Genomic DNA, 23339 nt, shown 5'->3' on the forward strand with positions numbered 1-23339 from the left:
TCTGCAGTCTCTGACCATCTCCTGTACTATGTCTGCAGTCTCTGACCATCTCCTGTACTATGTCTGCAGTCTCTGACCTTCTCCTGTACTATGTCTGCAGTCTCTGATCATCTCCTGTAGTATGTCTGCAGTCTCTGACCATCACCTGTACTATGTATGCAGTCTCTGATCATCTCCTGTACTATGTCTGCAGTCTCTGATCATCTCCTGTACTATGTCTGCAGTCTCTGACCTTCTTCTGTACTATGTCTGCAGTCTCTAACCATCTCCTGTACTATGTATGCAGTCTCTGATCATCTCCTGTACTATGTCTGCAGTCTCTGATCATCTCCTGTACTATGTCTGCAGTCTCTGATCATCTCCTGTACTATGTCTGCAGTCACTAACCATCTCCTGTACTATGTCTGCAGTCTCTGATCATCTCCTGTACTATGTCTGCAGTCTCTGATCATCTCCTGTACTATGTCTGCAGTCTCTGATCATCTCCTGTACTATGTCTGCAGTCTCTGATCATCTCCTGTACTATGTCTGCAGTCACTAACCATGTCCTGTAGTATGTCTGCAGTCTCTGATCATCTCCTGTACTATGTCTGCAGTCTCTGATCATCTCCTGTACTATGGCTGCAGTCTCTGATCTGTCTCCTGTAGAAAGTCTGCAGACTCTGATCATCTCCTGTAGTATGTCTGCAGTCTCTGATCCATCTCCTGTAGTATGTCTGCAGTCTCTGATCCGTCTCCTGTAATATGTCTGCAGTCTCTGACCATCTCCTGTACTATGTCTGCAGTCTCTGACCATCTCCTGTACTATGGCTGCAGTCTCTGATCTGTCTCCTGTAGTATGTCTGCAGTCTCTGATCATCTCCTGTAGTATGTCTGCAGTCTCTGATCTGTCTCCTATAGTATGTCTGCAGTCTCTGATCCGTCTCCTGTAGTATGTCCGCAGTCTCTGATCCATCTCCTGTAGTATGTCTGCAGTCTCTGACCATATCCTGTACTATGTCTGCAGTCTCTGACCATCTCCTGTACTATGTCTGCAGTCTCTGACCATCTCCTGTACTATGGCTGCAGTCTCTGATCTGTCTCCTGTAGAAAGTCTGCAGTCTCTGATCATCTCCTGTAGTATGTCTGCAGTCTCTGATCTGTCTCCTGTAGTATGTCTGCAGTCTCTGATCCGTCTCCTGTAGTATGTCTGCAGTCTCTGATCCGTCTCCTGTAGTATGTCTGCAGTCTCTGACCATCTCCTGTACTATGTCTGCAGTCTCTGACCATCTCCTGTACTATGTCTGCAGTCTCTGACCATCTCCTGTACTATGTCTGCAGTCTCTGATCATCTCCTGTACTATGTATGCAGTCTCTGATCATCTCCTGTACTATGTCTGCAGTCTCTGATCATCTCCTGTACTATGTCTGCAGTCTCTGACCATCTCCTGTACTATGTCTGCAGTCTCTGACCATCTCCTGTACTATGTCTGCAGTCTCTGATCTGTCTCCTGTAGTATGTCTGCAGTCTCTGATCATCTCCTGTACTATGTCTGCAGTCACTAACCATCTCCTGTAGTATGTCTGCAGTCTCTGACCATCTCCTGTACTATGTCTGCAGTCTCAGACCATCTCCTGTACTATGGCTGCAGTCTCTGATCTGTCTCCTGTAGAAAGTCTGCAGACTCTGATCATCTCCTGTAGTATGTCTGCAGTCTCTGATCTGTCTCCTGTAGTATGTCTGCAGTCTCTGATCCATCTCCTGTAGTATGTCTGCAGTCTCTGATCCGTCTCCTGTAATATGTCTGCAGTCTCTGACCATCTCCTGTACTATGTCTGCAGTCTCTGATCCGTCTCCTGTAGTATGTCTGCAGTCTCTGATCATCTCCTGTACTATGTCTGCAGTCACTAACCATCTCCTGTGGTATGTCTGCAGTCTCTGACCATCTCCTGTACTATGTCTGCAGTCTCTGACCATCTCCTGTACTATGGCTGCAGTCTCTGATCTGTCTCCTGTAGAAAGTCTGCAGTCTCTGATCATCTCCTGTAGTATGTCTGCAGTCTCTGATCTGTCTCCTGTAGTATGTCTGCAGTCTCTGATCTGTCTCCTGTAGTATGTCTGCAGTCTCTGATCCGTCTCCTGTAGTATGTCTGCAGTCTCTGATCCGTCTCCTGTAATATGTCTGCAGTCTCTGACCATCTCCTGTACTATGTCTGCAGTCTCTGACCATCTCCTGTACTATGGCTGCAGTCTCTGATCTGTCTCCTATAGTATGTCTGCAGTCTCTGATCCGTCTCCTGTAGTATGTCTGCAGTCTCTGATCCGTCTCCTGTAGTATGTCTGCAGTCTCTGATCCGTCTCCTGTAATATGTCTGCAGTCTCTGACCATCTCCTGTACTATGTCTGCAGTCTCTGACCATCTCCTGTACTATGGCTGCAGTCTCTGATCTGTCTCCTATAGTATGTCTGCAGTCTCTGATCCGTCTCCTGTAGTATGTCTGCAGTCTCTGATCTGTCTCCTGTAGTACGTCTGCAGTCTCTGACCATCTCCTGTACTATGTCTGCAGTCTCTGACCATCTCCTGTACTATGTCTGCAGTCTCTGACCTTCTCCTGTACTATGTCTGCAGTCTCTGATCATCTCCTGTAGTATGTCTGCAGTCTCTGACCATCACCTGTACTATGTATGCAGTCTCTGACCATCTCCTGTACTATGTCTGCAGTCTCTAACCATTTCCTGTACTATGTATGCAGACTCTGATCATCTCCTGTAGTATGTCTGCAGTCTCTGATCTGTCTCCTGTAGTATGTCTGCAGTCTCTGATCCATCTCCTGTAGTATGTCTGCAGTCTCTGATCCGTCTCCTGTAATATGTCTGCAGTCTCTGACCATCTCCTGTACTATGTCTGCAGTCTCTGATCCGTCTCCTGTAATATGTCTGCAGTCTCTGACCATCTCCTGTACTATGTCTGCAGTCTCTGACCATCTCCTGTACTATGTCTGCAGTCTCTGACCATCTCCTGTACTATGTCTGCAGTCTCTGACCATCTCCTGTACTATGGCTGCAGTCTCTGATCTGTCTCCTGTAGTATGTCTGCAGTCTCTGATCATCTCCTGTAGTATGTCTGCAGTCTCTGATCTGTTTCCTATAGTATGTCTGCAGTCTCTGATCCGTCTCCTGTAGTATGTCTGCAGTCTCTGACCATCTCCTGTAGTATGTCTGCAGTCTCTGACCATCTCCTGTACTATGTCTGCAGTCTCTGACCATCTCCTGTACTATGTCTGCAGTCTCTGACCATCTCCTGTACTATGTCTGCAGTCTCTGATCATCTCCTGTAGTATGTCTGCAGTCTCTGACCATCACCTGTACTATGTATGCAGTCTCTGATCATCTCCTGTACTATGTCTGCAGTCTCTGACCATCTCCTGTACTATGGCTGCAGTCTCTGATCTGTCTCCTGTAGTATGTCTGCAGTCTCTGATCTGTTTCCTATAGTATGTCTGCAGTCTCTGATCCGTCTCCTGTAGTATGTCTGCAGTCTCTGATCCGTCTCCTGTAGTATGTCTGCAGTCTCTGACCATCTCCTGTAGTATGTCTGCAGTCTCTGACCATCTCCTGTACTATGTCTGCAGTCTCTGACCATCTCCTGTACTATGTCTGCAGTCTCTGACCATCTCCTGTACTATGGCTGCAGTCTCTGATCTGTCTCCTGTAGTATGTCTGCAGTCTCTGATCATCTCCTGTAGTATGTCTGCAGTCTCTGATCTGTTTCCTATAGTATGTCTGCAGTCTCTGATCCGTCTCCTGTAGTATGTCTGCAGTCTCTGATCCGTCTCCTGTAGTATGTCTGCAGTCTCTGACCATCTCCTGTAGTATGTCTGCAGTCTCTGACCATCTCCTGTACTATGTCTGCAGTCTCTGACCATCTCCTGTACTATGTCTGCAGTCTCTGACCATCTCCTGTACTATGTCTGCAGTCTCTGATCATCTCCTGTAGTATGTCTGCAGTCTCTGACCATCACCTGTACTATGTATGCAGTCTCTGATCATCTCCTGTACTATGTTTGCAGTCTCTGATCATCTCCTGTACTATGTCTGCAGTCTCTGATCATCTCCTGTACTATGTCTGCAGTCTCTGATCATCTCCTGTACTATGTCTGCAGTCTCTGATCATCTCCTGTACTATGTCTGCAGTCTCTGATCATCTCCTGTACTATGTCTGCAGTCTCTGATCATCTCCTGTACTATGTCTGCAGTCTCTGATCATCTCCTGTAGTATGTCTGCAGATTCTGATCATCTCCTGTACTATGTCTGCAGTCTCTGATCATCTCCTGTAGTATGTCTGCAGTCTCTGATCTGTCTCCTGTAGCATGTCTGCAGTCTCTGATCCGTCTCCTGTAGCATGTCTGCAGTCTCTGACCATCTCCTGTACTATGTCTGCAGTCTCTGACCATCTCCTGTACTATGTCTGCAGTCTCTGACCATCTCCTGTACTATGACTGCAGTCTCTGATCATCTCCTGTACTATGTCTGCAGTCTCTAACCATCTCTTATACTATGTCTGCAGTCTCTGATCATCTCCTGTACTATGTCTGCAGTCTCTGATCATCTCCTGTACTATGTCTGCAGTGTCTGATCATCTCCTGTACTATGTCTGCATTCTCTGACTATCTCCTGTACTATGTCTGCATTCTCTGACTATCTCCTGTACTATGTCGGCAGTCTCTGACCTTCTCCTGTACTATGTCTGCAGTCCCTGATCATCTCCTGTAGTATGTCTGCAGTCTCTAACCATCTCCTACACTATGTCTGCAGTCTCTGATCATCTCCTGTAGTATGTCTACAGTCTCTAACCATCCCCTGTACTATGTCTGCAGTCTCTGACCTTCTTCTGTACTATGTCTGCAGTCTCTGACCATCTCCTGTACTATGGCTGCAGTCTCTGATCTGTCTCCTGTAGAAAGTCTGCAGACTCTGATCATCTCCTGTAGTATGTCTGCAGTCTCTGATCTGTCTCCTGTAGTATGTCTGCAGTCTCTGATCCATCTCCTGTAGTATGTCTGCAGTCTCTGATCCGTCTCCTGTAATATGTCTGCAGTCTCTGACCATCTCCTGTACTATGTCTGCAGTCTCTGACCATCTCCTGTACTATGGCTGCAGTCTCTGATCTGTCTCCTGTAGTATGTCTGCAGTCTCTGATCATCTCCTGTAGTATGTCTGCAGTCTCTGATCTGTCTCCTATAGTATGTCTGCAGTCTCTGATCCGTCTCCTGTAGTATGTCCGCAGTCTCTGATCCGTCTCCTGTAGTATGTCTGCAGTCTCTGACCATCTCCTGTACTATGTCTGCAGTCTCTGACCATCTCCTGTACTATGTCTGCAGTCTCTGACCATCTCCTGTACTATGGCTGCAGTCTCTGATCTGTCTCCTGTAGAAAGTCTGCAGTTTCTGATCATCTCCTGTAGTATGTCTGCAGTCTCTGATCTGTCTCCTGTAGTATGTCTGCAGTCTCTGATCCGTCTCCTGTAGTATGTCTGCAGTCTCTGATCCGTCTCCTGTAATATGTCTGCAGTCTCTGACCATCTCCTGTACTATGTCTGCAGTCTCTGACCATCTCCTGTACCATGGCTGCAGTCTCTGATCTGTCTCCTGTAGTTTGTCTGCAGTCTCTGATCTTCTTCTGTAGTATGTCTGCTGTCTCTGATCATCTCCTCTACTATGTCTGCAGTCTCTAACCATCTCCTGTACTATGTATGCAGTCTCTGATCATCTCCTGTACTATGTCTGCAGTCTCTGATCATCTCCTGTACTATGTCTGCAGTCACTAACCATCTCCTGTACTATGTCTGCAGTCTCTGATCATCTCCTCTACTATGTCTGCAGTCTCTGATCATCTCCTGTAGTATGTCTGCAGTCTCTGATCTGTCTCCTGTAGCATGTCTGCAGTCTCTGATCCGTCTCCTGTAGTATGTCTGCAGTCTCTGACCATCTCCTGTACTATGTTCACAGTCTCTGACCATCTCCTGTACTATGTCTGCAGTCTCTGATCATCTCTTGTACTATGTCTGCAGTCTCTGACCATCTCCTGTACTATGTCTGCAGTCTCTGACCTTCTCCTGTACTATGTCTGCAGTCTCTGATCATCTCCTGTAGTATGTCTGCAGTCTCTGACCATCACCTGTACTATGTATGCAGTCTCTGATCATCTCCTGTACTATGTCTGCAGTCTCTGATCATCTCCTGTACTATGTCTGCAGTCTCTGACCTTCTTCTGTACTATGTCTGCAGTCTCTAACCATCTCCTGTACTATGTATGCAGTCTCTGATCATCTCCTGTACTATGTCTGCAGTCTCTGATCATCTCCTGTACTATGTCTGCAGTCTCTGATCATCTCCTGTACTATGTCTGCAGTCACTAACCATCTCCTGTACTATGTCTGCAGTCTCTGATCATCTCCTGTACTATGTCTGCAGTCTCTGATCATCTCCTGTACTATGTCTGCAGTCTCTGATCATCTCCTGTACTATGTCTGCAGTCTCTGATCATCTCCTGTACTATGTCTGCAGTCACTAACCATCTCCTGTAGTATGTCTGCAGTCTCTGATCATCTCCTGTACTATGTCTGCAGTCTCTGATCATCTCCTGTACTATGGCTGCAGTCTCTGATCTGTCTCCTGTAGAAAGTCTGCAGACTCTGATCATCTCCTGTAGTATGTCTGCAGTCTCTGATCTGTCTCCTGTAGTATGTCTGCAGTCTCTGATCCATCTCCTGTAGTATGTCTGCAGTCTCTGATTCATCTCCTGTAGTATGTCTGCAGTCTCTGATCCGTCTCCTATAATATGTCTGCAGTCTCTGACCATCTCCTGTACTATGTCTGCAGTCTCTGACCATCTCCTGTACTATGGCTGCAGTCTCTGATCTGTCTCCTGTAGTATGTCTGCAGTCTCTGATCATCTCCTGTAGTATGTCTGCAGTCTCTGATCTGTCTCCTATAGTATGTCTGCAGTCTCTGATCCGTCTCCTGTAGTATGTCCGCAGTCTCTGATCCGTCTCCTGTAGTATGTCTGCAGTCTCTGACCATCTCCTGTACTATGTTCACAGTCTCTGACCATCTCCTGTACTATGTCTGCAGTCTCTGATCATCTCTTGTACTATGTCTGCAGTCTCTGACCATCTCCTGTACTATGTCTGCAGTCTCTGACCTTCTCCTGTACTATGTCTGCAGTCTCTGATCATCTCCTGTAGTATGTCTGCAGTCTCTGACCATCACCTGTACTATGTATGCAGTCTCTGATCATCTCCTGTACTATGTCTGCAGTCTCTGATCATCTCCTGTACTATGTCTGCAGTCTCTGACCTTCTTCTGTACTATGTCTGCAGTCTCTAACCATCTCCTGTACTATGTATGCAGTCTCTGATCATCTCCTGTACTATGTCTGCAGTCTCTGATCATCTCCTGTACTATGTCTGCAGTCTCTGATCATCTCCTGTACTATGTCTGCAGTCACTAACCATCTCCTGTACTATGTCTGCAGTCTCTGATCATCTCCTCTACTATGTCTGCAGTCTCTGATCATCTCCTGTACTATGTCTGCAGTCTCTGATCATCTCCTGTACTATGTCTGCAGTCTCTGATCATCTCCTGTACTATGTCTGCAGTCACTAACCATCTCCTGTAGTATGTCTGCAGTCTCTGATCATCTCCTGTACTATGTCTGCAGTCTCTGATCATCTCCTGTACTATGGCTGCAGTCTCTGATCTGTCTCCTGTAGAAAGTCTGCAGACTCTGATCATCTCCTGTAGTATGTCTGCAGTCTCTGATCTGTCTCCTGTAGTATGTCTGCAGTCTCTGATCCATCTCCTGTAGTATGTCTGCAGTCTCTGATCCATCTCCTGTAGTATGTCTGCAGTCTCTGATCCGTCTCCTATAATATGTCTGCAGTCTCTGACCATCTCCTGTACTATGTCTGCAGTCTCTGACCATCTCCTGTACTATGGCTGCAGTCTCTGATCTGTCTCCTGTAGTATGTCTGCAGTCTCTGATCATCTCCTGTAGTATGTCTGCAGTCTCTGATCTGTCTCCTATAGTATGTCTGCAGTCTCTGATCCGTCTCCTGTAGTATGTCCGCAGTCTCTGATCCGTCTCCTGTAGTATGTCTGCAGTCTCTGACCATCTCCTGTACTATGTCTGCAGTCTCTGACCATCTCCTGTACTATGTCTGCAGTCTCTGACCATCTCCTGTACTATGGCTGCAGTCTCTGATCTGTCTCCTGTAGAAAGTCTGCAGTCTCTGATCATCTCCTGTAGTATGTCTGCAGTCTCTGATCTGTCTCCTGTAGTATGTCTGCAGTCTCTGATCTGTCTCCTGTAGTATGTCTGCAGTCTCTGATCCGCCTCCTGTAGTATGTCTGCAGTCTCTGATCCGTCTCCTGTAATATGTCTGCAGTCTCTGACCATCTCCTGTACTATGTCTGCAGTCTCTGACCATCTCCTGTACTATGGCTGCAGTCTCTGATCTGTCTCCTGTAGTATGTCTGCAGTCTCTGATCATCTCCTGTACTATGTCTGCAGTCTCTGACCATCTCCTGTACTATGTCTGCAGTCTCTGACCATCTCCTGTACTATATCTGCAGTCTCTGATCATCTCCTGTACTATGTCTGCAGTCTCTAATCATCTCCTGTACTATGTCTGCAGTCTCTGATCATCTCCTGTAGTATGTCTACAGTCTCTAACCATCTCCTGTACAATGTCTGTTGTCTCTGACCTTCTTCTGTACTATGTCTGCAGTCTCTAACCATCTCCTGTACTCTGTCTGCAGACTCTGATCATCTCCTGTACTATGTCTGCAGTCTCTGATCTGTCTCCTGTAGTATGTCAGCAGTCTCTGATCTGTCTCCTGTAGTATGTCTGCAGTCTCTGACCATCTCCTGTACTATGTCTGCAGTCTCTAACCATCTCCTGTACTATGTCTGCAGTCTCTGACTATCTCCTGTACTATGTCTGCTGTCTCTGATCTGTCTCCAGTATTATGTCTGCAGTCTCTGATCATCCCCTGTAGTGTGTCTGCAGTCTCTGATCTGTCTCCTGTAGTATGTCTGCAGTCTCTGATCCGTCTCCTGTAGTATGTCTGCAGTCTCTGACCATCTCCTGTACTATGTCTGCAGTCTCTTATCATCTTCTGTACTATGTCTGCAGTCTCTGATAATCTCCTGTACTATGTCTGCAGTCTCTGATCTGTCTCCTGTAGTATGTCTGCAGTCTCTTACACTCTCCTGTAGTATGTCTGCAGTCTCTGATCTGTCTCCTGTAGTATGTCTGCAGTCTCTGATCTGTCTCCTGTAGTATGTCTGCAGTCTCTCACCATCTCCTGTACTATGTCTGCATTCTCTGACTATCTCCTGTACTATGTCTGCAGTCTCTGACCTTCTCCTGTACTATGCCTGCAGTTTCTAACCATCTCCTGTACTATGTCTGCAGTCTCTGATCATCTCCTGTACTATGTCTGCAGTCTCTGATCATCTCCTGTACTATATCTGCAGTCTCTGATCATCTCCTGTAGTATGTCTGCAGTCTCTGATCTGTCTCCTGTATTATGTCTTCAGTCTCTGATCATCTCCTGTACTATGTCTGCAGTCCCTGATCATCTCCTGTACTATGTCTGCAGTCTCTGTTCATCTCCTGTAGTATGTCTGCAGTCTCTAACCATCTCCTGTGCTATGTCTGCAGTCTCTGATCATCTCCTGTAGTATGTCTACAGTCTCTAACCATCTCCTGTACTATGTCTGCTGTCTCTGACCTTCTTCTGTACTATGTCTGCAGTTTCTAACCATCTCCTGTACTATGTCTGCAGTCTCTGATCATCTCCTGTAGTATGTCTGCAGTCTCTGATCATCTCCTGTATTATGTCTGCAGTCTCTGATCATCTCCTGTAGTATGTCTGCAGTCTCTGATCATCTCCTGTACTATGTCTGCAGTCTCTGATCCGTCTCCTATAGTATGTCTGCAGTCTCTGATCCATCTCCTGTAGTATTTCTGCAGTCTCTGACCATCTCCTGTACTATGTCTGCAGTCTCTGACCATCTCCTGTACTATATCTGCAGTCTCTGATCATCTCCTGTAGTATGTCTGCAGTCTCTAATCATCTCCTGTAGTATGTCTGCAGTCTCTGATCATCTCCTGTAGTATGTCTACAGTCTCTAACCATCTCCTGTACTATGTCTGTTGTCTCTGACCTTCTTCTGTACTATGTCTGCAGTCTCTAACCATCTCCTGTACTCTGTCTGCAGTCTCTGATCATCTCCTGTACTATGTCTGCAGTCTCTGATCTGTCTCCTGTAGTATGTCAGCAGTCTCTGATCTGTCTCCTGTAGTATGTCTGCAGTCTCTGACCATCTCCTGTACTATGTCTGCAGTCTCTAACCATCTCCTGTACTATGTCTGCAGTCTCTGACTATCTCCTGTACTATGTCTGCTGTCTCTGATCTGTCTCCTGTATTATGTCTGCAGTCTCTGATCATCCCCTGTAGTGTGTCTGCAGTCTCTGATCTGTCTCCTGTAGTATGTCTGCAGTCTCTGACCATCTCCTGTACTATGTATGCAGTCTCTGATCATCTTCTGTACTATGTCTGCAGTCTCTGATAATCTCCTGTACTATGTCTGCAGTCTCTGATCTGTCTCCTGTACTATGTCTGCAGTCTCTTACCATCTCCTGTACTATGTCTGCAGTCTCTGACCATCTCCTGTACTATGTCTGCAGTCTCTGATCATCTCCTGTACTATGTGTGCAGTCTCTGATCATCTCCTGTAGTATGTCTACAGTCTCTAACCATCTCCTGTACTATGTCTGCTGTCTCTGACCTTCTTCTGTACTATGTCTGCAGTTTCTAAACATCTCCTGTACTATGTCTGCAGTCTCTGATCATCTCCTGTAGTACTGTAGTATGTCTGCAGTCTCTGATCATCTCCTGTATGATGTCTGCAGTCTCTGATCATCTCCTGTAGTATGTCTGCAGTCTCTGATCTGTCTCCTGTAGTATGTCTGCAGTCTCTGATCTGTCTCCTGTAGTATGTCTGCAGTCTCTGATCCGTCTCCTGTAGTATGTCTGCAGTCTCTGATCCATCTCCTGTACTATGTCTGCAGTCTCTAACCATCTCCTGTACTATGTCTGCAGTCTCTGACCATCTCCTGTACTATGTCTGCAGTCTCTAAACATCTCCTGTACTATGTCTGCAGTCTCTGACCATCTCCTATACTATGTCTGCAGTCTCTAACCATCTCCTGTACTATGTCTGCAGTCTCTGACCTTCTCCTGTACTATGTCTGCAGTCTCTGATCATCTCCTGTACTATGTCTGCAGTATGTCTGCAGTCTCTGACCATCTCCTGTACTATGTCTGCAGCCTGTGATCATCTGTTGTACTATGTCTGCATTCTCTCACTATCTCCTAGGCTGTGCTATGTCTGCAGTCTCTAAACATCTCCTGTTTTATATCTGCAGTCTCTGATCATCTCCTTCTGTACTATGTCTGCAGTCTCTGACCATCTGGGGCAGGTCCTGGGTAGGGCTGAAGGAGGGGCCAGGGGCGGGATCAGGGTGGGGCTGAAGGAGGCCCCGTCAGATCGGCTGTATGGGGCCCCATGATTTCTATCAGCGGCCCTGCATCCACCCCACATTGAGTAAGCACAGGTACATATCCTATACTTAATCAGCAAATGAGCAGCACCTCCTATTTGCTAAAGAGGGACCTTGCCATGTCCACCTAGATGGAGCTCCTGACCAGCACAGAATCTTTCGGTTTATTACAATTACTAATTTCCAGGTCAGAAGGTGAAACCATGGTCTTTTGATTCTACAACCACAATTAGAATTTTTTTATTTTCGTTTATTTGCAGATATGCAAATCTGTATTTCTACATATGATATTTGAAGGTAAACTTAAGGGAGTTTGATAAGAAATGGTGTCCCTGGAATAGCAGCAGGTGAATTACAAAGACAAGGGCCCAGTCTGAGCCCTAGTTCACACTGACAGTTTGAGGAAATCGTACAAGTTCAGCTGAACTCACGTGATTTCAATCCTGCATGTCAGTCACGGTGGGGGGCGGGATTTTAGAGACATCTGTGCAGATTTCTGCACTGATGTCAATAAAAATCGCACTCCGAAGTCGCCAAAAAAGTAGTACAGAAACTACTTTTGGAAATTGCGGTGCCGCACCAATTATAATGGTGCAATTGATTTTACATGTCAAATCACACCAATGTGAACCAGGGCTGACACATACAGCACTGCCAAATCATGAGCTAAATTCATTACTTGCAATTCTCCACAGCTGTTATATATATAGATTCCACCTTTATCATTTACTTGCAGGTGTGCTGAAGAGATTTGTTTTTTTTGGTGCACAAATACATATAGAAATTATAAGATATAAGGTATTGAAGTGGCGGGCTCTGCTCACAAAATCTCCTTATTCGCAGATGATATTCTATTGACAATGACATCATCTAGAATCTCATTACCTAACCGGTTCTCCCTTTTTGTAGACTTTTGCGTCTCTTTCGGGTCTACAGGTTAACCCTACTAAATCTAAAACTATGTCGGTAAACGAATCAAAAGACAGGAAGGGAAGTTAGGGATTTTAGCAGTGCTAATTAACAAATATAATTAATTAAAGTACAAAATTTGTAATACAAAAATTTATTAAGTTTGAAGTTAAAATCAGTAGCAAATTCTGCTTAAAAAATACAGGATAATACAATACAGTGGTTGTTTTTGTTAAACACACATAGTCCCGACATGTTTCGCATTAGGTTGCTTCTTCAGGGGATGTGTGAATGTTTGAACAGTATCTAAACCAAAAATACAAAATAATGTAGTAATGAAATATATCACAAAAGTCATAAGTGCAGATATAAGAGAAAAAAAAAAAAAACACATATCACACCCACCTTCAACCACTACGTAGATGGTAAAGTAGGGGAATTGTCCACCTCAGGGGTTAGCCGCAGTAGCGCTGAATCGCAGGGGGCTAAAAAACCAGCCCAGGATAGCTAATAACAAGAAAGTGTACAATGAAAGTAGAATTTTTGGATTTTGGGGTAATTAAAAGTTCTTTGGTAAATGACTAAGTATAGAGGTTGCTAAAATAAATCAACCTAAAGGGGTAAAAACCCTCTGAAGTACAAAAATTGAGAAAAATAATATAAAGGTATTTTAATTTCAGATATATTACTTACATGAGTTAGATAGTTGCGAAAATAAGGGCGCACGTATTGAAAATTGAGCACTTAAGGAGACACACCTGCACGAAAGTACCGACTGGGCGGCCAATTGAAAGGAAAACAGAAACGAACGTTAGAATAAATGGGTAGATAGGATACAGATATATCTACATAGGGGTGCATGCATAGACATCTAAGTGTTATAAAAACACAGACATTCAGGCATAGGAGCACACACTGGGAGTTAAACAATGACATCCCAGAGCAATGACATCGAATGTCTGTGTTTTTATAACACTTAGATGTCTATGCATGCACCCCTATGTAGATATATCTGTATCCTATCTACCCATTTATTCTAACGTTCGTTTCTGTTTTCCTTTCAATTGGCCGCCCAGTCGGTACTTTCGTGCAGGTGTGTCTCCTTAAGTGCTCAATTTTCAATACGTGCGCCCTTATTTTCGCAACTATCTAACTCATGTAAGTAATATATCTGAAATTAAAATACCTTTATATTATTTTTCTCAATTTTTGTACTTCAGAGGGTTTTTACCCCTTTAGGTTGATTTATTTTAGCAACCTCTATACTTAGTCATTTACCAAAGAACTTTTAATTACCCCAAAATCCAAAAATTCTACTTTCATTGTACACTTTCTTGTTATTAGCTATCCTGGGCTGGTTTTTTAGCCCCCTGCGATTCAGCGCTACTGCGGCTAACCCCTGAGGTGGACAATTCCCCTACTTTACCATCTACGTAGTGGTTGAAGGTGGGTGTGATATGTGTTTTATTTATTTATTTATTTTTTTTCTCTTATGTCTGCACTTATGACTTTTGTGATATATTTCATTACTACATTATTTTGTATTTTTGGTTTAGATACTGTTCAAACATTCACACATCCCCTGAAGAAGCAACCTAATGCGAAACATGTCGGGACTATGTGTGTTTAACAAAAACAACCACTGTATTGTATTATCCTGTATTTTTTAAGCAGAATTTGCTACTGATTTTAACTTCAAACTTAATAAATTTTTGTATTACAAATTTTGTACTTTAATTAATTATATTTGTTAATTAGCACCGTTAAAATCCCTAACTTCCCTTCCTGTCTTTTGATTCATTTTCAAACTTTCAGGGATGTGGTGCCATATTTGTTAGGTGTTGTGTGACGCTGAACCATTAAAATTATTCCATTTATGTCTGTAAACCTTTTCCCTCCAGAATTGTCCTCTATAAAAGAAAACTTCCTATTTCAATGGCTCCCCTCGTTGTTCTATTTAGGCATACGCCTCACGCCCAAAGATGATGGCTCATACCAGGCTAATTTCCCCCACTCTTTAGGAAGCTTATTGCAATGTTGTCCTCCTGGTCGCACTTTCTGTTATCCTGGTTTGGCTTACCTCCCAAATGATTATATTTTATTTGAGTATTACCTGTCGCAATTGCCTCCCACATATTACTAATCCACCAACGCAAACTCTTGAAATTTATATGGGGCTGTACTTGTCCCCGAATGAACAAGCGGACACTGTACGCCCGGCGGATCAATGGGGTCTCTCGGTTCCCAATCTTCAGGTATACTACACGGCAGCGAACATTGCTTCATTAACTCGCCTCCATGACACCTATCAAATACCACTATGGGCCACTATTGATCTGGTTGACTCACACCCTGTACCCATATGCTCTGTACCCTGGCTCCCTCCCCAGAAACATCCACATGGGTTTGGGCCATGTATGGTTCATTCTCTACACCTATGGGACTTGGTTAAATATTCAGCCAGCTTATTATGTCCCCACCTACAACTACTGCCCGCTATTTCCACCTAGCAGTGAAAACCCTAAACAATTCTTGTAGTGGGCGGATAATTGATTCACGGATGTCTATTCTCTGTTCACCCCCATGAGAATAGTCACATTTAAAATGCTTAGATCTTCCCATGATATACCTCTGCGGGAACACTATAGCTACCTTCAAATCAAACATTTCCTTCAACAGCTCATACGGGCTCAACCTACCCCATACACCTTGACTCCCTTTGAAAGAATTTGCAGGGCTACTCCTCACTCCCCAGGGGTAATATGCCTGCTCTACTCCTCCATCATTTCCAGTAGAAAACCCCCAGTGAGATTATACCACCTCCAATGGGAGAAAGACTTGGGTAAACAGTTGGACCCTGAGGCCTGTTACAAAGAGCTCTAGGAATGTTCTTACTCTAGAAAATGCATTCAAGGTATTCTATAGATGATATTACACGCCTGCGAGGCTCAATTTATCCCATCCTATTCTCCTCATTGTTTCCAGGGTTGCTCGCTAGAAGGTACCATGGCCCATATTTGGTGGACATGTCCAAAGGTATGTAGGCTTTGGGTCAAGGTTTATACTCTTTTACGCAGTATGTTCCACTCCAACCAGACCCTTATGAAGCTCTTCTATGTAAAACTATCCTTGAACTTCTCAGCCCGGAACGTCAATTAGCCCTACACCTTTTTAATGCCACCAAGCTGCTGGTCTTAGAAAACCCCTGTACTTAGCTTTGAGGTAGTGAAAAACCGAATGAATGACATAATGATTAATGAGAAACTAACGTCCCTGGCTTCTGATACATACAGTAAATTTCTTAGAGTCTGGCAACCATGGATATCATACAACCAACCCTCTAGATTCAATAATCTGCTCTTATCAATCTAAAGGTCTCCGGATGCACCCCCCCTTACGATGGACTCTTCCCTCCCCTTTTTTTCTCTCTCTCTCTTTCCCCTCTTTTCCTTTTCTTTTATATCCCCCCCCCCCCCCCCCATTCTCTGCTGTCAACCCATTCTCTTCTTTTTGTCTTTTTATGTATTCTTCTCTATGATTCTTGCTATTAAGGAGTCAATTCACTACTGATGGTTATAGTGATACGGGACAAACAAATTCAACAGACCGGAATATTTTCTTACTTTTTCTTTTATTTATAATCAATTTGCGGTTCATTTAAAGCGGTAGTAAACCCGCTGACATTTTAATTTTTTTCTGACCTGCAAGGGAAAAGTCATAATGAGCTAGTATGCACCGCATACTGAACGCGGGAGATCTCTTTCCGGCAGGGTCCGGCGTCTGCCAGACTTTCAGCCGAGAAGCCCGTGTGCGCGTGTGCGCCGCTGCAGTCAGCGGTGCATTGCGAAAGGGAATAGCTCCTAAACCATACAGGTTTAGGAGATATTTTTTATATATATTATTATATCTATATAACATGTAGTACAAAAAATAAATCAGTTCAAATACTGAAAATTTCAGTACTAAAACAGTGCTGTAAGTCAAGTCCAAGGTAGCACCATATAGAAAAAGTCCTTAATGTGCAGAAAAGGTGACAATAGTGGTTTGATCAGTGTTGTAAGGTGATATCGATGTTTATTTCAAGTGCTGTAAATATGCCATCAACCAGATTTGCACAGGTATTTCACCACATGTAGCACGTGCCCCCCTAGGGGGTTAAACTCACCAGACAGAGCTGAAAAAAGGAGGTATTCCCTCTCTAGTTTTACCACAATTTCATTGCCATCCACTAGGGTCCGACTGCCAAAAGTGCTCCAACCACGTCATAGAATAAAGAAAAGTTTGCACATAGCGTAATCCTATTTTATTTAATCGTTAGTCACACAAGTAAAAAAAGATCCCCTATAATAATCTGTGTACATTAATTCCAAGTAATACAGCATTTAAAAAGATGTGTGTTCAGTCACCGTATTGTCTGAACACCAGTAACCTCCACATGTGTTTCTTTGCTGACACTGTGTGTCACTTCCTGGGTCTGGTTAGTGGTGGAACGCAATTGTCACTTCCGGGAACGTCGTGTAGGCCACATACTGACGCGTTTCGTCACTTCTGACTTCAACAGAGGGCGTGGCCACACGACAAAGGAGGCGAGTTTATATCGTCATGTCCACCGCCACGAGGGCCAATAGAACGGCGCCCAGCCCACGAAACACTAACCATTGTCCAAAAAACAACAATACTAGCCATATAAGATTGACAAGTGAAGTGAGCATGGAGGACATCAATTTTCTGGACGTTAATATATATATAGACAAGGTGATAAATTGTGCACTAAGGTCTATTTTAAGCCCACAGACTCAAACAGTTATTTACCCATACAAAGTGGACACCACCCTATGTGGCTGAAGAACATCCCAAAAGAACAAGTAACTAGAATAAGAAGGAACTGTTCTAATGATGATGACTTTAACTCTTAGGCAAGAATTGTAAAGAAAAATGTCATGGAGAAGGGCTACTCGGATGAACAACTTGAGAAAATCATTGAAGGGATAGCCTCGGTACCAAGAGATGAGTATTTAAAGGATACCACTCCTAAACAGTCTACCAGCAGTCATGAATGGAGCTTCATCTCGGGATTCCATGCGCAATATAGAGAAGTGGAGGACATTTTTTCAGCACATTGGCACATCCTGTTGATGGATAGAACACTTCAACCTGTACTTCCCTCAAAACCTAGCTTCATTTATAGGAGAGCCCCTAATTATGCAGATAAAATAGTAAAGAAAGTTTTAGACCCCCCATCTCACCCCCCCTACTTTTTGGGAAAAAGGTGGGTTTTATGACTGCAGGAAATGTAGGGCCTGCAAAGAAGTTAACAAACCTCTAAGGGCCATTGATAGTTTAGTAGCTTCATCGAATAATAAAGAATTTTAAATTAAAGAGTTTATTACATGTAATACTCCATACGTAGTCTATGCTATGCAGTGCCCTTGCGGGCTAATTTATATAGGCCGTACAACACGAATATTAAGGATCCGTATAGCAGAACATATTGCCAATATTAAACTAGGCTTTAAGGATCACAATGTATCTTTACACTTTAAGATCCATCATAATCAGGACCCATCAGGGTTAAAGTTTTGGGGCATTGATCATATGAAACCCGCCTGGAGAGGGTCAAATCTAGTACGTGAACTTTCTAAACGAGAAACTGAATGGATATATTTAGTTGACACACTAGCACCGAAAGGGTTAAACGTGGATTTAGATATAAACTGTTTTATTTGCGACTATTAATTCCCCTTTCTTCTGATATGCGCTTTAATACATCATCAGGACCTAGCCTTTTGAGCACGGTATTAAATAATAGATTTAAAGTTTGGGTATATCATATCCTTAATTTAATTTTATTTTAATCTTTTTAGCCAATTTATATTTGTATATTTTTTATATATATATATTTATTTCTCTGAGTCATCTTTTTGGGATTATGATCCGTATTGATGGTCATTTTTTATTATTATTTTTTGCTTAATTTTTCTCCTCTGAGTCAGTTTTGATGGGTATCAGAAACTCACTATGGTACACACTTAACTTTGAAATGTCATTCTTTTTTAATTAATTTTAGTTATCTGATGGTTATGGGTACCCATGTATTCTTTGACCTATTATTTTAAATGTATAATTTAGGGCATGAGTAACCCAGCATAATTTTACATGGGTTAATATGGAAAATATTTTCTGCCTCTATAATATGTGCAGCTTTTGATTAATATCGCATCAAGGATGCTTTGCCATATATATACATTTTTATTATGAATAGGTATGTACCTATATTTTTAACTACAGCGAAGCTTATTGTCTTTCCTTGACATGGCTGTGTGTGGAGCTGAGCGTATCCGGTTCCCATGACAATGGTTAGTGTTGTGTGGGCTGGGCGGCGTTCTATTGGCCCTCGCAGCGGTGGACGTGGCAATATAAACTCGCCTCCTTTGTCGGGTGGCCACGCCCTCTGTTGAAGTCGGAAGTGACGAAATGCGTCAGGATGTGGCCTACACGACGTTCCCTGAAGTGACAATTGCGTTCCACCACTAACCAGACCCAGGAAGTGACACGCAGTGTCAGCAAAGAAACACATGTGGAGGTTCCTGGCGTCCAGACAATACGGTGACTGAACACACATCTTTTTAAATGCTGTATTACTTGGAATTAATGTACGCAGATTATTATAGGGGGTCTTTTTTTACTTGTGTGACTAACGATTAAATAAAATAGGATTACGCTATGTGCAAACTCTTCTTTATTCTATGACGTGGTTGGAGCACTTTTGGCAGTGGGACCCTAGTGGATGGCAATGAAATTGTGGTAAAACTAGAGAGGGAATACCTCCTTAACCACTTGAGACCCGCGCTATAGCCAAATGACGGCTACAGCGCGGACCTCCTTTGCCGGGACTACGTCTATTGACGTCGTCCCGTGCACGAGCGGCCTGCGCGCCCCCTGAGGGGCGCGCGCGGCGCGCGCGGCGCGCTCTGTGATCAGCGAGTCTATGAGACTCGCCTGATCCCAGATCGGAGCAAGGGGTCGATCCCGACCCCTTACCACGTGATCAACTGTCAGCCAATGACAGCTGATCATGTGATACAACGGAGCCGGTAATCGGCTATTATTCCTCCTCGCGCTGATAGCGCGAGGAGAAAAAAAAAGAGCCGATCACCGGCGGCCATGATCGGGACAATAGTCCCAATCACGGCCAGCTTTCCAGTGCCCACCTGCCCCCCTCAGGAATAAATAAGTGCCCCCGTAAGTGCCACCCAGCAGTGCCCACAGTGCCATCCAGCAGTGCCCACAGTGCCATCCACAATCTGCCTCAACAACGGTGCTGCACCCCAGTGCCACATATCCGTGCCCATCAGTGTCATCTACCAGTGCCCATCAGTGCCGCCCATCAGTGCCCAGTAGTGCCACCTATCAGAGCCACCTATCAGTGTCCATCAGTCCCATCTATCAGTGGTACCTATCAGTGCCCCTTAGTGCCACCCATCCGTGCCATCTTATCTGTGCCCATCTTTGCCCATCAGTGCCACCTTATCTGTGCCCATCAGTACTGCCTTATCTGTGGCCTATTAATGCCGCCTTAACTATGCCTATCAGTGCCCACCAGTGCAGCCTATCAGTGCAGCCTATCAGTGCCCACCAGTGCAGCCTATCAGTTCGCCTCATCCGCGCACTTCAATGAAGGAGAAAAATGACCTGTTTGCAAAATTTTATAACAAACTATTAAACATGATTTTTTTTTTTTTTTTGCATTTTTTTTGTTTGTTTAGCAAAAAATAAAACTCCCAGCTGTAATTAAATACCACCAAAAGAAAGCTCTATTTGTGGGAAAAAAATGATAAAAATGTCATTTGGGTACAGTGTAGTATGACCGCGCAATTGTCATTCAAAGTACATCAGCGCTGAAAGCTAAAAATTGGTCTGGGCAGGAGGGGGGTTTAAGTTCCCAGTAAGCAAGTGGTTAAAGGCACTTTTTTCAGCTCTGTCTGGTGAGTTTAACCCCCTAGGGGGGCACGTGCTACACGTGGTGAAATACCTGTGCAAATCTGGTGGATGGCATATTTACAGCACTTGAAATAAACACAGATATCACCTTACAACGCTGATTAAACCGCTATTGTCACCTTTTCTGGCCATTAAGGACTTTTTCTATATGGTGCTACCTTGGACTTGACTTACAGCGCTGTTTTAATACTGACATTTTCAGTATTTGAACAGATTTTTTTTTTTTTACTACATGTTATATAATTTTTTTATTGTTTAAAATGGCTGCTATCCTATAGACCTCTGCGGTTATTTGTATTAACTGGATGGGTCACGTATATATAATATAATCACTTTTTGGATTTTTGGTTTGCTGAATCTGGCGCTGAGAGGTGCATCATAGGCCTTTTAAATACACCCTCTTTGTTTTATATTATTATATCTAAAATAAGGCTTACCTGTAGGTTAAAGCGGTAGTAAACCCGCAATTTTTTTTTTTTTAAACCTGCAAAGCAAAAGGCATAATGAGCTAGTATGCACCGCATACTAGCTCATTATGAAATACTTACCTTAGAACAAGGCCCCGACATCTGGCCCGATCCACGCCGAGGGAGCCGACATGCTCCCTCTGCGTTTCTTCCGGGTATCGCGGCTCCGGCGCTGTGAGTGGCCGAAGCCGCGATATTATTATTATTATTATTATTATTCAGGATTTATATAGCGCCAACAGTTTGCGCAGCGCTTTACAATATGAGGGCAGACAGTACACTTACAATACAAATCAATACAGGAGGGATCAGAGGGCCCTGTTCGTTAGAGCTTACAATCTAGAAATCGTCACTCCCGCGCATGCGCGCGGGAGATTTCATTCCGGCCGGCCGCCGGCCGCTGCCGGATTTTCAGGCCGAGAATCCCCTTGTGCGCATGCGCCGCTGCAGTCAGCAGCGCATACCGAGGGGAATATCTCCTAAACCGTACAGGTTTAGGAGATATTTTTTTTTTACCTACAGGTAAGCCTTATTATAGGCTTTCCTGTAGGTAAAAGTTAAAAATTTGAGTATACAACCACTTTAAACTTCTAAAAAAGACTATACAACCACTTTAAGAATGTACGCATCCTCTTATGTTGCTTGTTTTCTCTTTAGTATTTACATATGCACACAACAAACAAAATGTTCTGGGACATTGGTCAAACTTTATTATGAAACATCGCAATTGTTTTTTTCCCTCTTTGCATATCTTTTTATTTTTCTATAATTTTGTACTGATGAATATTGTACCTCATATATAACATCCCTCTGTTGGGATTCTCTTTTTCATTTTATGTCCAATGTAACCATCACACGTTATCGTTATCGGCGTATAACATGTGCCGGCGTATAACATGCACCCCAAGTTTAGGAGGCAATTTTAAGGAAAAAAACTTTTAGGAGGGAAGTTTAAGGAAAATAAACTTACATTAAATGCCCATCAATGCAGCCTTATCAGTGTCCATCTGCAGCCTTGTCCATCATTGCACCCTTATCAGTGTAATTTGCAGCCTTGTCCATCATTTTCAGCCTTTCTCTGCGGCTTTCGCCCGCTGTAGAGCGTTCTCGTCGGCTTTTGGCCACACTCGGCCGCCGAAAGCTGCCGAGAACGGCCAAAAAGCTGCTGAGAAGGGCCGAAGGCGGACGAAAGCTGCCGAAAATGGCCGAAGGTGGCCAAAAGCTGGTGAGAAGGGCCGAAGGCGGCTGAAAGCTCACAACGGCGGGGGATTGGCGTATAACACGCACCCACAATTTTCCCCTGATTTTAAGTGGAAAAAAGTGTGTTTTATTCACCGATAAATATGGTACTTAACAGTCATTACTTTTACAAAGCATTGCAACATAATATTAAAGGGTACATATTCAAAATATAACGCCCACAATCCACACACATATATACATTGGTGACCATATTCTGCTGGAAGCTGTATTTCTGTGTACATGATTACGCAATGGGATCAAAGAGTAGAAGGTCAGAAGATGCTCTCAAACAATGTTTGCATGGTCAGACGGGAACAATACTCACACACAACATTGACAGCATGGCCACATAAACTAACTTTTGATGGAAAAAATGCACAAGAATTTCAGCAAACCCTAGTTGGGTATTTGTCATTATGCACAATATCATTCATTCTCCCTCACAAATCACAGCAAAAAACCTGGCCTCTGCACAGGCCTAAGAACCCACCCTACTGCAGCCCTTTATATATGGTAGGTTGTATTGTTAGCACACTGACACATGCCCTCTAGAAGTACACGCGCACCTGTATCTTTCAAGCTGTCTCTTCAAGTGTGTTATAACCTCTAGTGGGCGCTGCTGGGATAAAGTTTCCTACTGTTCTCTTAGGACATGTCCTCCAGTGCTGCACCTCTATAATGACACTACAGAGCTGCTGTCTAAGTAACATGCAACAGGGGCCTTCCCTGCATCCTTCTAGATGTGCACGCTTTATCCCAACAGAGCCCACTAGACGTTATTCAGGCAGGTGTGAAGAAGGCAAGGAAAGAGAAACAAGATTGGGGGGTTCTCCAGCATAGGTTGGGACTCCTGCTTAAATTAAGGCAGGAGGGCTGGGAGTTAGAAGAGGAGATTGGAAAGATTCAGGAGGAGATAAAGAAAGCTTGGGTGATGAGAGGGAAGAAGCTAATCTTTTAAGGTAAAGTGAAGGACATGGAGGAAGGGGAGACATGTTCGTGGTTCTTCTTCAAGGAGCTCTTGAGGGGACGCAATGCGATGAAATCGGTGATGGTGCCAGGACAGGAGGTGAATGGTGAGAAGGTGGTGGAGGCGGTGAAGGAGC

General features: G+C 44.0%; 1 protein-coding gene across 1 annotated transcript in view; it reads left to right on the forward strand.

The window, feature by feature from the left end:
• Positions 1 to 23339, forward strand: part of GUCY2C (guanylate cyclase 2C) — a 1344189-nt gene that overhangs the window by 33206 nt on the left and 1287644 nt on the right. The window lies entirely within an intron of this gene.

Source organism: Lithobates pipiens, unplaced genomic scaffold (assembly GCF_037356315.1).
Source record: "Lithobates pipiens isolate NorthernLeopardFrog02 unplaced genomic scaffold, aLitPip1_a1.2 Scaffold_23, whole genome shotgun sequence".
NCBI classification, from domain to species: domain Eukaryota; kingdom Metazoa; phylum Chordata; class Amphibia; order Anura; family Ranidae; genus Lithobates; species Lithobates pipiens.